The 15803-nt window shown below is 38.9% G+C and overlaps 1 long non-coding RNA gene across 3 annotated transcripts in view; it reads right to left on the reverse strand.

Annotated features, from left to right (window-relative positions):
- Positions 1–3279: 3279 nt before the first annotated feature.
- Positions 3280–15803, reverse strand: part of LOC308631439 — a 566835-nt gene continuing 554311 nt past the window's right edge. For all 3 annotated transcript variants that reach the window (XR_014018200.1, XR_014018201.1, XR_014018202.1), the window contains 3 exons: positions 6748–6862; positions 6418–6591; positions 3280–3386 (listed from right to left, as the gene is read on the reverse strand). This is a non-coding gene — a long non-coding RNA (uncharacterized lncRNA). The remainder of the gene's footprint in view (positions 3387–6417; positions 6592–6747; positions 6863–15803) is intronic.

Consider the following 15803-nt stretch of genomic DNA (forward strand, 5'->3'; position numbering starts at 1 on the left):
GAACAATAGGTAAGCAAAAGGCCCAAAGCAGGGTTTCTCCAGGGAGGCTTTACTGGTCACACTGATATCTGAGTTTTCTGAGATGCTCACCATTCCTTTCAGCTCTCCAGTACATGGCCATGTCACCGAGCTTGGAGGTGGTACATATCTTGGACACAAAACCATGAGCCTATTCTGGAGAGTGGCCAGATTTCAGGAAGAAAACAGGAACTTAGGAAGATAGTAGGTGTTGCCCATCCATAAGGCAAGCCGCAGTCCATTCATAAATTGGGCAGGATGAATGCTGGGGAGCTTTCTACTAGACAGGACACATCCATTGATGCATTCTCTTTTCTAATGTCTACAACCAGGGACACAGTGGGATACACAAACATAGAAACACTCACCTCGTCAAAAGACTTACTAGAAACAGTCCACTCCAAACCAAACAAACCACCTTTCCTACCTATTCTCAGAACATGAGACAAAACCACAAACTCACACCCACACCCACAAAGGCACCTCCTTCTTCCAAGTTGGTCTGTGACTACCCGGAGTGCCGTCTGACTGGTGGGCCATATTATGTTCTCCCGAAATGGCCTGTCCTGTCTCACATCTGGCCTCCTTGCCCAACTCTGTGAAGTTGTCAGGAGCCAGCGGTGAGCCACTACCTGCTTTCTCAGAAAAGGCCCCTCTGCAGAGCTTTCCTGGCATTTGGCCATCCTCACATCAGTAGGTACCAAGAAAGACTGACTCTGTCCTTGGTAAATCCAAACAAGTGAGCCCACTGGGACTGGGACTGGGACTGGCTCTGGGTGCCTGGCTTCCTGGATCCCAAGTTCAGAGAGTTCCATCACCAAGGAAGTGAGGTGAGGTCACTTCCTTCAGGAACTGAATGAGGTCACTGCCTTGGCAACCACTGTGTCCTAACAGTTGCTTCCAAGGCTCCCATGAGATGGAGGCTGCCCCTTCTTCCTGTGACACTTTCACAAGTTAGAATGGAATATCAACCATAGGCACCAAGGAACAGCTCTCCACACAGGCCTGCTTTGGTCCATCTTGTCTACATTAAATAGAGAGAGGCTCATTCAGACACATCCCTTCATCCTGACCAGGTTGTTTGCCATGGAAGATGACTTCTGCTCCCTCAGGTCCTTCACAGCGGCCTACATCTTCTCCAGGGATCATTTCTGCATGGACCTTTGAGGTTCTCAGCAGGTGGAAGATCCCCTACATTCCTGTATTGTAAGACCACCTCTGTCCCTGCTCTTCTGTAAAGTTAGATTGAGGGAAAAGTGTATGGTTAGTGTTAAGAACCTGTTCATTTTGGGTTAGGAATCACTCTGCTGGATGATGAATGGTATTGGGAACCTGCGATATTTATAATAATATATAGGTGAAATATATGTATGAAAACAGAAATCCAAGTAAGATTTGAAGGCCAGAAGGGCATTGGGCCCTTGATTGGGATACTTAGCTTTGAATGACTTTCTGCACAGATGTCTCAGATAAATCGATATACAATGGCATAGGACCTTGTACCTTGGATGATTGAATGTAGAAGGGAACATCCAGTCAAAAAGGGATAGTTGGTAGGATTAAGATAATTATGTATATGACAGCTGAATGCATTTTGATTCCTTGTACACAGCTGTGGCACAACTTTTCATTTCTCTGATTGTACACAATGTAGCATTGCATCATGGGTGCAGTCATACATGTACCTAGGTAATAATGTCTACCTCATTCTACCCATCTTTCCTGCCCCCATTTCCCCTCCCCGGTCCTCCCTCCTCTTTGCTCAAACTTTCATCACTACTTTTAGGCTACATTGAGCAGCTGTCCTAACTCACTACTGTTTCTTACATAGTTACACTATGAAGTCTCACTTCATGTGTGAGATGTAACAGGTGTAACTATTGTGGATCTACATCTAATGCTGATTAGTACTGTCATGTAAACATTTATGCAGTACTGCCACTAGCAATGGCATAAGACAAGGCAATCCGTCCACACTTATCTGAAGCAGATACATTAACACCACATTGAAGAAGCAGCTCAGCTCTCTGTGTTGATTTATGTTCCACAGCAAACATGAGGGCGGTTCTAAAATAAGAGAGATAACTTCAACCTTAGGCATTTTAATAAATTTATTTAAATAGCCAATTTACTACATTTTACCAATTTGATATCTTGCTTTACATACACTGACAGACATAAACATCTTGGAAGATATCGTATCTTTATCTTTGAAAGTCATTTGTATGTCTAAGAGGAAAATAAAGACAATAACTATGATGATGTCATTCATCTGGAGTTGGCAAAGATTTCAATGAGAAAACCTCCCTTTTCTTCCTAGGATGATGTAATACATTGTAACTCACAGTCAGCCAAAGGTCAAGAAGTAAAAAAGCTATTTGCAGGCCTAACATGATAACAGTAGCACTGTGGTAATAACAGTCATTATTGCTTCAGTCATTCACTTGGAGAAGCATTTGCCAGGCATTGAAATCAGTGCTATATGTACAATCTGCCAACCAGCTTTCAAGCATATGTTATCCTCTTTTTCATATCAGGAAACATATTTAGTCATTACCCATTTTTAGGATTGCTTTCAAGGTCACACATTTTGCAACTTGGAAAGCTAGGAATGCAATCCAGTCATGTGTGAATGTAAAGCTTCTTTCTTCTTTCTTTATCACCCACCTATATCTTATCTTCATTAAAGGAAATATTTTTTCCCTTTGAAGTTATTTTCTTTCCTTTGTCCATGCCAATTAAAAATAAAATCACTCAATAGCAATTAACACTCAGAAATAATCTAAAATCAATATTCTACAAAGTAATTTAAAGCAAATAGTCATCCAAAGGACAAAATTACTTTCAATGTCTGTTTATGCTCAACACAGCATTTCCAAAAGAAAACTATACCAGGAGAAGAGAAAATATAACAGAAAGTTCAAAAAATCCAATACTAACAAAGCAAACTAAAAGTCCATATTTTACAAAACTAAGATGAAAACTCTAGCTAACACAAGATCATGTGATCAACAAAATCAAATACTAATCATCAGCCAATAATTATCAGGGCAGGTGACTCACACCATATACTCTTATTTGTGTTACTCAGTTTCAATAACTGCTTTTCTCCCTAATTGTAGTTCATTGTTCATATATTCCACCTATATTCACACATATATTCCAATGATTATATCATTCCCATTAATTTAATAGATTAACTTAAGTGATTTTTACTACAAAATTAAGTTTTTTCAAAAAAAAAACAATAAAGTACTATACCTTCCCTTATCATCAACTGCGTGTATGTTTGCTTTATTGTTAATAAAAAATTCTACCATCATCTGTCTCTTTTTCTTTATGGCGAATAAAAGTGGTGTTTGGCCACTCTGAAAAACAACAAAAATAGTTTATTCTCAAAATTAATTCTTCTCAACTAAACTTAACCTTACAAAATACTGTATGAATATAAGCACATAATAATAATGTAAATTAAGAGTAGCCACTCTCTTCTCTTCCATAAGTGCTGCTCTTTCAATTTGAAATGCCTCTCCTGTGCCTAGAGTGGCCACATGAACTCCAGTCATTTCCAAAACTGCTTCAGACATTTACTGTTTCCACGGATCTTTGCCTCTGTCGAGCATTCATCATGGCATCTTGGAGTTATATAACTCGCACCCAACTCAACCAAGAGCATCTTGAGGACGTGATCTATATCTTCTATCTCAGAAGCCCCATTCCTTAACACATATTAGTAAAGGATTTAAGTATTTGATTAATGAGCCAAATTTTCAACTCATTCGTAGGGTGTATCAATCAGATTCTGAAGAATGTCTACTTTTCCAGAAATACCAAGACTCATCAGAAAGATTCTTTGTTTCACTATTAGATAAAATTTACAGAACTGTGCATTGCATGTCCAGTATTACAGAAACAGCTTTATCATTGCGTAACCCCTATTTTACACTGATTTTTCATAGCAAAAATTCCCATGTGAAGAATTCAAATTGCAGGGATAGAGTTCTGAGAGCTTTCCAGTGACATGGAAGTTTCCTCCATGTTACACAAGTCCTCTTGATTATCTTCTCTTTATGGAATCAGAATCCCAGATACCAATGTCAGGCATTCCTGCTCCAAGAGGGTCACAAAGATAATGGGCTCTGAATTAAAAGATATAGATTTTGAGTAAACTATATTGCTTTTTCTTAACTGGTCTCTATGTCTTCTCTTATTATAAGAAAAGATATTTATTATTTATGTTAGAAAGCTCAATACAAAAATATATTCTTCCTACAGAATTGGAGAAAAATTTTTGCCAGCTAATCCACTAGTAGGGGATTAATAAACATAAATAACCAACTCAAAAAAGCTTAACACTGGGCTGGAGGAGTTGTGGCTCAGTGGTAGAGCACTTGCCTAACACAGGGAAGGCACTGGGTTTCAGTCCTCAGCACCACATAAAAATAAATAAAGTATAGGTATTGTGTTCAACTACAACTAAAAACTAAATATTAAAAAAAAACTTAACACCAAAAAACAAACTCAGTCAATAAATGGACAAAAGAACTGAACATAAATTTCTCAAAAAAAAAAAACCCACAATGTCTAAAAAATATGAAAAGCTCATCTACATCTCTAGCAATTAGGTCAATGCAAATCAAAACTACATTAAGACTTCATCTTCATCGTACTCCAGCCAAGATGGTAATGATCAAGAACACAAACAGTAATACAGGCTGGTAAGGGTGTTGGGGGAAGGCACACTTGTACACTGCTGGTGGGACTGCAAGACTAGTACAACCACTCTGGAAAACAGTTTGGAGATTCCCCCAAATCTAAGAAGAGAACCACAACATGAACCAGCTATCCCACACCTCAGTATTTTCCCAAAATTACTAAAATAAAGTTTGCCTAGTATAGTAATACAGCCACATGTGTGTTTATAGGAACACAATTTACAATAGCTAAATTACAAAATCAACCCAGGTGCCTGTCAATAGGTGAAAGAGTTAAGAAATTGTGTTGCACATACATACAATGGAGTTTTACTCAGCCATAAAGAATAAATTATGGCATATGCTGGTAAATGGATGGAAACAAAAAATATCATGCTAAGTGAAATAAGTTTAACTTATTAAGAAACTCAAAGGTCAAATGTTTCATATGTGGAAGTTAAGAAAAAGAGAAGGTAAGAACAAATATCAAGACATAGGGAAGATCATTAGGGTAAAAAAAGGAGATTGAGAGGCAGAGTGGGAATAGGGAAGGGAAGGCAATGAAGAAGGAATTCTTTAAGAATCATGTTATATGCATATATAAATATACTACAGGGAACTACGCTTTTATGTGTAAGTAGAAAGAAGCAATCAAATATAAATAAATTGACAGGTGAAAGGAAGCCCAGGAAACAGGAGGAGAATGGAGGAGAAGGAGGAGGACAGGAGGGAAAAGAGGGGATCATGAACTCAACTGGAATTCCATGCATGTATGATTTTGTTGGTATGAACACAACTACTATGCGTCACTATAAACTCCAATAAAAATAATATTAAAAATATATTCTGACTTGTAATGATTATCCTGGTAACATAATGCTTAGCTACTTTTCAAAATTATTTTTAATCTGGTTCCACTTTAATTGCTACTTAAAACTTATTTATAATTTTAGGCAAAATGTAATTCATAAATTTTGTGTATCAACAAGTTTTATGCTGATCTACACGGATTATTTTTAGCATCATGAAAGACTAAATCATTTTCATTTTTAAGGAACAAAGCTGAAGAGTAGTACATAGGACAGCTTATAACATCCATGACTTATCTACTTCTAGCAATAATTTATCCACTTATAGCAATGAGTAACCTAATCAGGCTTACAAAAATTCCCATGAGAACATGATTTTTATGGTATAAAGAAAACTATTTAAATGCCAAATTCTAAATTCCATAATTTGATCCCATTTCAAAGAGATTCATATTATGTAGGCCTTATTTTTGTAAATCAGTAGGAAACCTCCATGCAATCTTTATCAAAACATATTATAAAAGTAGAGGCAAAGTAGGTGATCTGAGTGAATGCTGCAGTTGCCAGTAGCAAACTGAAGAACATGTGTGCCCAGCATCTGGGAGGCAAACCCTGCACACCACACCACACAGGGGGACCACATTGGGTTCCTTCACAAAAGCTTAAAGTTCAGATTTCTGCATGAGTCTCTTGATTCTAATTCATGGAGGCAAACTAAATATACACATGAGCTATAAGAGGAGGAGGAGGAGGAGGAATACGAGGAGAACTTCCAACATTTGCTAATATTCTAATAGAGAAAATTCTGCTTATAATCAGTATTTGTTAACACACATTACTGTTAATTTTAAAGAAACATTTCAAATATTTTGGAAATAATGGTGATTGATGTATACTGTGTTTCTGGCTTCAATGTCTGCGTTGAATGAAAGCAGTTTTGTTGCTACTGATGTGCTCCTATAAAAGATAGCACAGTGGAGAGGAGTTTCACCCTTGTTGTTGTGAACATTTGGATTGGCACCATGTTCTAGAAGAAGAATTGCACATTCCTCTTCCTCGTACTGTAGGGCCTGTTGGTTTTAATCAAGAAATAGATTGTAAATTTGGGAAATCCAAGAAAAATATTTCACGTTTTACTCATTAGTTATAACTAAATGGCATTAATCAATTTTTCTTCTAAGCATTTCATCAATTTCATTTCCTGCAAAACCACTGGCTACATCTACCTTCATCAACGGTGTGTTGCCATCACTGTCACACAGGTCGACGTTGCATTTCCTCTTGACTAGAAGAGCCACCACTGCTGGATTGCCATAGGCACAGGCATAATGTAGAGGGGTTCTATGCAAGTAAGAGGCTTTGTTAGGAATTCATAAGACACCTTTTGAAATATACAACTTTTCATGCAATTATAAACATTAGCTACTCGTAATTCCTCTATTTTCTTCTGAAGAAGGTACAATATTTATTAGCTGACATTACTTATTAAATTAATGAATAATTGGCCTATGTCATTGACACTTTCTTATTTCTTGTTTCTGATACTGCTGGCGATTGCACCCGGGGCACTCAATCATGGAGTCATATCCTAAGCACTTTTTATTATTATTTTTTTAAAAATTTTGATGCAGGGTCTCACTAAATTGCCTACCCTGGCCTTGAACTTCCAATGCTCCCGTCTCAGCATCCTAGTCACTGAAATTATGGGAATGTACCACTGTGCCTAGTCCCAATGATTTTACTTATTTTTGTTTGGTTTTTCATGGTGCTGGGGACCAGCACATGAAAATCCAGACTGGGAGCATTCTAGGTAAGGGCTCTACCAAAGAGCCACATCCCCAGAGCAGAGCAGCCAACTTGCCTAAAAAGAATAAGGCTTTGGAATTTAGCTCATCTTTGGTTTAAATTCTACTTTAAGCTCTGATGTACTAGTTATCCCATAGTCTTCCTATCCCTCATTTCTTCACTAATAAAGTAAGGATTAAAATGAGTAATTATCTCCCAGGATACTACTGTGATGCTTAATAAAGAATCTATGTAAAACATCTGAAGGGTTTCTAACACAAGCAACAGCTCCATAATTGGTAGCTATTGTAACTAAGATTATTGCTATTAATCAACAAAGAGTATTTCAATTAATAAAATAGTAGCAATATAGTGATTTTACAGGTATCTTTTTAAAACTGTATTTCAATGAGTCTTAAGATGCTTTTTTCCTATCATTTCAACCCTGACATAAGAATGCCACTAATAATTCAGGCTGCATTTCAATTATAATTGGCAGCATTAATTTTTTTACTTCATTCACAAAATAAAGGACCATTATAATCTATGGTGCCTTACCTTAAGTGAAATGCAAAACAAACAATAGATTTATGTCAGTTCTCATCACGTGGATAGCATTTAAATTCAGTTCTTAAATGTACTATAGGTAAAGCAGGCTGAATAATAAAAGCAAAAGACCAAACTAAAAGCAAAGTAATCTTTGCTTATTTTTTTCCCAAGTAATTTAAAGCCAAAGGAAAAAGAACACAAATGAATTAGTATTGGTTAAATTTGTTCAGTATTTAGACATACAGGATATATGTAAATCAGGTATTTCCAATGTTCAGTATTTAATACTTTAACTTTTCAAAAGGGAAGTTCACAATTTCCTATCTCCATAAATGCTTGATTGAAAAAGAGGAAGAACCGTTTCATTTGGTACTGAGTCCTATTCACTTCAGTTTTAATTAACTGTCACATAAATTTTTTAAGAAAATTCTATGAGATAGAATATGTTAACTACAAAATAAATAGCTGTGCAGTTTATGAGCATAAAAATAGGTATTCTGTTCATGAGTACAAATGAATAGAATTAAAAAATAGATGAGTATAGGTGAGAACTTCAGTATTTTTAAGTGAAACTTTTATAAAGCAATACTTTTGCAGTAGTAATAATCTTTCATACTTGCTTTCTTCTATTTTCATCAAGATGCAACCAGAACAAAATTATTAACCTATAGTTGCATATATGAAATGAAATGTATGTGTACTAATATCTACAATAGATGAAATGTACTATAGAACTTCTATATACAAGTTTACTAGAAGAAAATACAAATGCTTCTTTATGCTGGCAAAGACTGTTCTAAGAAAGAATGAATTGAAAAGAAAACTTCCTTTTGTTCTACCTCTCTTTTTAAAATCTATTATGCTGCTGCTGCTGATGATGTTGTGCTGGGGACTGAACCCTTACCCTTGAGCTTGCCAGACAAGAAGTGCTCTAACACTGAACTACATTTCCAACCCTGGAATCTAATTTAAATCAAAGTACTCTTTTACAGATGATCAAGTGACAGTGACATATGAAATAGAAAAAAAAATATTTAGTATCCTTGGTAAGAGAAGAAATTTAAGTCTAACAAATGAAATACATTTCTCAGCTTCAATGTTTGAGAATAAAGAGCAGCAGCATTGGGCTATTAAGGTTTTAGCTGTTTAATGCTCCCCAAATAGATGACTTGATGGAAACTTCTGTGCATCATTTGAAATTGTGCAAGCTGCTACCTACCAAATTCCATTTTACTCTTCCAGATATTTGAGTATTCTTTTTATCCTATTCCAGTCCCTAATCTTTTGGCCATTGGTGAACAAGTAATTTGTGAAAGTTAATAATGTATTTTGATACATAGAATGACAAGTCTTTGTTCACTGCAAACATTTCCTTAGGTCATCATGACCCTAAAGGACTGCGTGTGGAACTCAAAAATGTACTGATATTTTTATTTGGTTTCTGTGAAATCGATAACCTCAGAAAGAGCTCACACTTTGGGTCAACGAGTATTCCTATGCACAAACCACCAGCAGGGCCTACCTTTGACATCCTTAGTCTCTTCAGAACAGGGTAGGACAAGGGCAGCAGCACGCATCTCTGCAGGATAGGCACCCTTTGTGTGCTGCTCCCTTGGCCCTAGTGACTGAGAGCCTGCAATGCCTGGATGCTCTCAACCAATGCTCTGCTCTACCTGCTTGAACACATTCTCAGTAATGGATAACTACAAGAAAGGATACTGGAACAGTGGAATCAGCAATTTGCAATTTTGTGCAGGAAGCTCTTCGCAGATGCTTTTTTAGTGTAGTGTGCCCGATGTGGTGACAAAATTGAAAAAGCATGTTGTGTTTGGTGCTTTGGAAAGTGTGAAAGCTGCTAGTGAGTCTAGTGTCCTCTCTCTGGAAAAGTACCTGCAGTTAAGGAAGTATTTGCAGAAAATTCAGGGATTGTCAACAAGTGCTGTTATGAAGATGGCTGGATGATCAGGATGACACCAAGTTATCCTTCAGGATTTGATGAACTAGTGAGTGGAGCATGTGAGAAACAAGTAAAAGCTTAGTTTAGGGGTGAAAGTCACACCCCTAAATAAACTAGTGTGAAATAATTTTTAAAACAAAACAAGAATGAACATGGAAACATCTTCCCAATTCAGAGTCTTGTAAGGCCCTCAGGACACAACAGATATCGTATCTGAAAACTTTCCTTAGCCCTGGTGTTGCTGTATTATGAGAATACTTTTCTCATACACTTTTCTTCATGCTTTTGAAAATGTGCACATTAACAGCTGCTGTGTATATCTAATTTTTTTTTTTAAGTCAGTCACCCTATAGGGAAATTTTAAGTGTCTGGGAAACCAGTTGAAGTTTCGTTTTTGTTTATTTGCCCATTAGAAGTCCTGGGCACCGGACCTCCAAAGGTTGCAGGTCCTGGATATCGAGGACTCCATGGGTATTTAAAGTCAAACATCCTGGTGAAAGGAGAACCGGTCTCCCTTCTGCTCTGCCCCCACCGGCACAGCCTGGATGGAGCAGGCTTCCATTCCAACAGCCCAGCTTTCCCCCATTGGCCCTGTGCCCCTCAGCCCCTGGCCTCCAGACCCTATTACCTATTTTTTTGGTCAGTATCATCAACATGACAGCCGCGTCCCAGATAGCGTTCAATTCTTTTCAGTTCACAATTTTTGGCAGCCTGGTGGATCTTCCCAAGGGGGTTATATCCAATAACCTTGGTCCCAAGGCTTAAATAAACAAACTTTTTCCAGGCTCTGGCCATTCCTGCAGACGTGGTCAACTGCCTGTGTCCAGCGGCCTACCAAGGCGGCTCCTCCATTAGCTATCTGCCAGCCTTCGGGCAAAACAGTCGTTGCTGGGAGACACTGGTAAACACAAGTGCGTGGGCACGCACGCACGGTCACGCGCCACAATCTGCCTGGCCGTCAGTGATTGGCTCCTGGTGGGCCCGCCCCCTGCACTGTGCTCTGCGCCTGGCTCTTCTGTCCAGTAGGGGGAGCTGCAGTACCCCGTCCAGCTCCTGGGTCCCTAACACTTCTGCATCCAGGACCTAATCCTCCACCACCACACACACACCACGCTGCACACTGAGCTTCCCTACCTGCAGCTCTCTGCCCAGTTCCACGCTAGGGCGTGGAGGAGGGCGTGTCTGCCCTCCTGGAGGACAGCAAGAATGCAGGAGCAGAATTGGGGTGAGTCCAGGAGGTGCACAGCACTCGCCGGACCTCGGGAACTCCAAGGAGAGTCTCCGCTGCAGTGCAGTGCAGCCTCTTCCAGCCGAGTTGGCCTTGGCAGTATGAGCTCCGGGGACAGGGCTCTGTGGCTGGGCATGGCCTGGAGTGCCTGGTTCCCTCCCTGCAGGGCCTAGGGCTTTATTTCATATCCCTGCCCCTGCTCCAATGCCTCTGGTTCCACCTGGCTCCTTACAGGTTTGGACCCACTCTCCCTGCCCATCACAGGATGATGAAGCCTCACTCAGAAGCAAGCCAGTCTTGGATCCTGAAAGCTTAACACCCGGTTCAGGTCCTTTACAGACCCTCCTTCATGGCATTTATCGTACTTAATTTGTTTTATCCCTAAATACTCACTGAAATGAAGGAGGCCCGACATACTAATTTGGACACTGTTCTCACCTACATAACTGACTCCCAGTTTGGCCTCCAGGACTCAAGTCAAACTTGTGAAACAAGTCAGTAGATGCATGGAGACACCCAGGGCCTCTCTGCTTCTCTAGGCTGTGACGTCAGGACCTCCACATATGGCCCACACCAGCCAGGATCTCCCTTGAGGAGCTTCTTCATTGGCAAGAGTTTCTTTGAAGAGATGAGCACCACACCCAGGTTCTCATACATGCTAGGGAAGCACTCTACTGCTAAGCCATATACCCAACAGCTGTGTCAATGCTTTTAAACAAAAAGTACACTAAAGTGGACTGGTGATGGTGGGGGTTGGAGGAAGTGACAATTGGAGGGAGCCACACATTGAACAGAGTTTGTGGTGGCAGACAAGGCCTTGTGAGGACCACACTCTAGGCTCTTAACACTGCTGAGGTTTGGGGAGATGCTTCTGTACCATGCCCACCCAAGAAGGAAACCCTGCCACCCAGCCTCTTCAGAACTAACTAATATTAATCAGATGGACCTAATAGACATATATGAATTCTCTGATCCATCAACCATGAATTTATTTGCTTTTCCATGAAACAATGAACATTCTTTAAAATAGTTCATATTTCCTGGTGCAGTGGAGCACAGCTGTAAACCCAGCAGCTTGGGAGGCTGACAGAAGGATCTGGAGTTCAGTGCCACCCTCAGCAATGCAGGGTGCTAAGCAACTCAGTGAGACCCTGTCTCTAAATAAAATAGGGCTGGGGATGTGGCTCAATGGTCAAGTGCCCCCGAGTTCAATCTTCAGTACCAAAATAAATAAATAAATAGACTTCATATTTTTGGGTACAAGGTAAATACAAGAAAGAGAGATACCTTCTTACATCCCATAAGATCATAAACTAATGAAGTGAGAAGTTAATGACAAGAAACAAACCATTTAATGCCTGGTGGTTAAAATACTCAATGAATTAGGATGGGATCACAGATAAAATCAGGAGAGAAATAACAATATTTTTCAGAAATAAATGAGAATACAGACGCATCAAAATCTATTGGGTAATTACCCCAAATCAATGACATACCTAAATACCAATGGGAAATCAAATGAAGGAGAAATTAGGAAAACTATCCCATTCACAATAGGACTCAAGAAAATAAAATACTTGGGAATAAACTGAACAAAAGATGTGAAAGACCTCTACTGTGAAAACTACAGAACACTAAAGAAAGAAATTAGGGCTGGGCTGTGGCTCAGTGGCAGAGTGCTCACCTAGCATGTGCCAGGCACTGGGTTCGATCCTTAGTTATATACAAAATAAAGGCATTCTGTCTGTCTACAACTACAACAAAATTTTTAAAAAGAAAGAAATTAAAGAAGACCTTAGAAGATGGAAAGATCTCCCATGCTCCTTTTTTTTATTATTGGTTGTTCACAACATTACAAAGCTCTTGACATATCATATTTCATACATTAGAATCAAGTGGGTTATGAACTCCCATTTTTACCCCAAATACAGATTGCAGAATCACATCGGTTACACATCACATTTTTAGGAAAGGTAGCAGAATACAACAGTCACTAATTCTCCCATGCTCCTTGACAGGCAGAATTAATATTGTCAAAATGGCCATACTACCCAAAGTGCTATACAAATTCAATGCAATTACTCTTAAAATCCCAATAACATTCTTCATAGAACTAGAAAAAGCAATCATAAAATTCATTTGGAAAAATTAGAGACCCAGAATAGCCAAAGCAGTCATTAGCAAGAAAAATGATGCAGGAGGCATCACAATCAATACCCGACCTTACACTACACCACCAAGCCATGGTAACAAAAACAGCATGGTATTGGCACCAAAACAGACACACAGAACAATGGTAAAGAACAGAAGACACAGAGAAAAACCCACATAAATACAGTTATTTCATACTAGAAAATGGCACCAAAAACATACACTGGAGAAAAGAGAGCATCTTCAACAAATGGTGCCGGGGAAACTAGAAACACACATGTAGCAAAGTGAAATTAAACCTCTACGTCTCACCCTGAACAAAACTCAAGTGGATCAAGGACTTAGGCAACACACCCTAGAGACCCTGCAGCTAACTGAAGAAAAAAGTAGGTCCAAGTCTCCACCATGTCAGCTTAGGAACTTACTTTCTTAACAAGACCTCTAAAGCACAAGAAAATCAAGAATCAATAAATGGGATAGAATTGAATAAGAAGGCTTTTAGCGTCTTCTCAGCAAAAGAATAACATGAAGAGAAAGCCTACTGAATGGGAGAAAATCTTTACCACATGCACTTCAGATACAGCGTTAATCTCCAGAATATATGAAGAGCTCGAAAAACTTCATACCAAATAAATAAATAGCCCAATCAATAAATGGGCTAAGGATCTGAACAGATATTTCACAGAAGAAATGAAATCAACAAATACATGAAAAAAATGTTCTTTTCTAGTAATTACAGAAATGCAAATCAAATCTACACTGCCATTTCATCTCACTCCAGTCAGAATGGCCATTATCAAGAATACAAGACACAATAAATGTTGGTGAGGATGTAGGGAAAGGTACACTCATACTTTGCTGGTAGGGAGGCAAACTGGTGCAACCACTATGGAAAGCAGTATGGAGATTCCTCGGAAAACTTGGAATTGACCCAGTTATCCCAATTCTCAGTTTATACCCTAAGGACTTAAAGTCAGCACACTACAGTGAAGCAGCCACATCAATGTTATAGCTGAACTATGAAACCAACCTAGGTGCTTTCAACAGATGAATAAAGAAAATGTGGTGTATATACACACAACCAGATATTACTCAGCCTTGAAGAATGAAATTATGGGATTTGGTGGTAAATGAATGGAGCTGGAGAATATCATGTTAAACAAAATTGGTTAATCCCTGAGAACCAAAGGGCGAATGTTTCCTCTGATTTTCAGATGCTAATTCAAAATAAGGGTTGGGGTGCCTAGGGAAGAACAGAGGTACTGTGGATCAGGCAGAGGGAAATGAAGGGAAGGGATGAGGAATAGGGGTAGAAAGGATAGCAGAATGGATCTGACATAATTACCCTATGTGCATATATGACTTCGTGACCAGTGTGAGTCTACACCATGTACGACCAGAAGAATGGGAAGTTATACTCCATTTATGTATGATCTGTCAAAGTGCATTCCACTGCTATGTGAAACTAAATAGGATGAATAAAAAATGCTTTTAGGTGCTCAGGAAGAAAAAAACATCAAATAACTGGAAAAAGATTAAAAGGTGTATCAAAGATGAAAGCAGCATTAGAAATCACTTGATCCAATCCACCTAATTTACTACTGAAGAAACTTATTACAATACTAACATATGCCCAGCCAGAAGAGAAAATCAAATAATTATCAAAATTATAGTTCATAGGGCTGGGGTTGTGGCTCAGTGGTAGAATGTTTGCCTGGTATGTGTGAGGCACTGGGTTCGATTCTCAGCACCACATATAAATAAAATAAAGGTACATTAACAACTAAAAAATATTTTTTAAAAAAATTATAGTTCATATGGAATTATAGTTCATATCTGAAAAATGCTGATTGTGACAGATACTGAGAATGAAATTTTATAAGATGAAAGCAATTCTCATATTGAGGACATTTTTCTGGCTTAAAATTGGCACCCACTCTTCTCAAGGAAAAAGGTGATATGGGACTTTGGACATGGAGTCAAACTAATGGAGTTCCCCCCACTGCTATCTGTTTCCTTCTCTGGCTTTGTGTCCTTCATCCTTACAGCAAGTCATACTATTCCAGCACCAGGATGAATGATCACCCACAAGGATCACAGCAGGCACACGGGAGGAACACCAAAATTGAAGGTGAAGGAGTTAGAAGGGCTGTGCTATTACTGTCATCAATGCAGTGAACTGGCACTAGCTTCCCTATGTGCCCAACACCAGGAATCCTAAGACAAGTGAGGTGACATGGAGGTTTATCCATAAAGAAAAATGGAATCATGTCATTTGCAGGAAAATGGATGGACATCATTATGTCAAGCAAAATAAGTCAAACTCAGAAGGTCAAGGGTCATATTTTTTCTCTCATATGGGCAAGCTAGAGAGGAAATAGGAAAAAAAAAGGTGTGGGGGGATTATCTCAGGAAAATCAAAGGGAGATCAGTAAAGGAAACAGACCCAGGGGTGGGAGGCAGGCAGGGAGGGGAGAAGAGCTGGGGAGCAATATTGGCCAAATTATATCATTATTAGATTGTGTTCAGGTATGAATATCCAACAAAAAATCTCGTTATGTATAATTATAATGCATGAACTAAAAGATGTGGAAAGAAAAATGCCAACTGGC

This window comes from Spermophilus citellus, assembly GCF_964194105.1.
Source record: "Spermophilus citellus genome assembly, chromosome: 12".
NCBI lineage: Eukaryota > Metazoa > Chordata > Mammalia > Rodentia > Sciuridae > Spermophilus > Spermophilus citellus.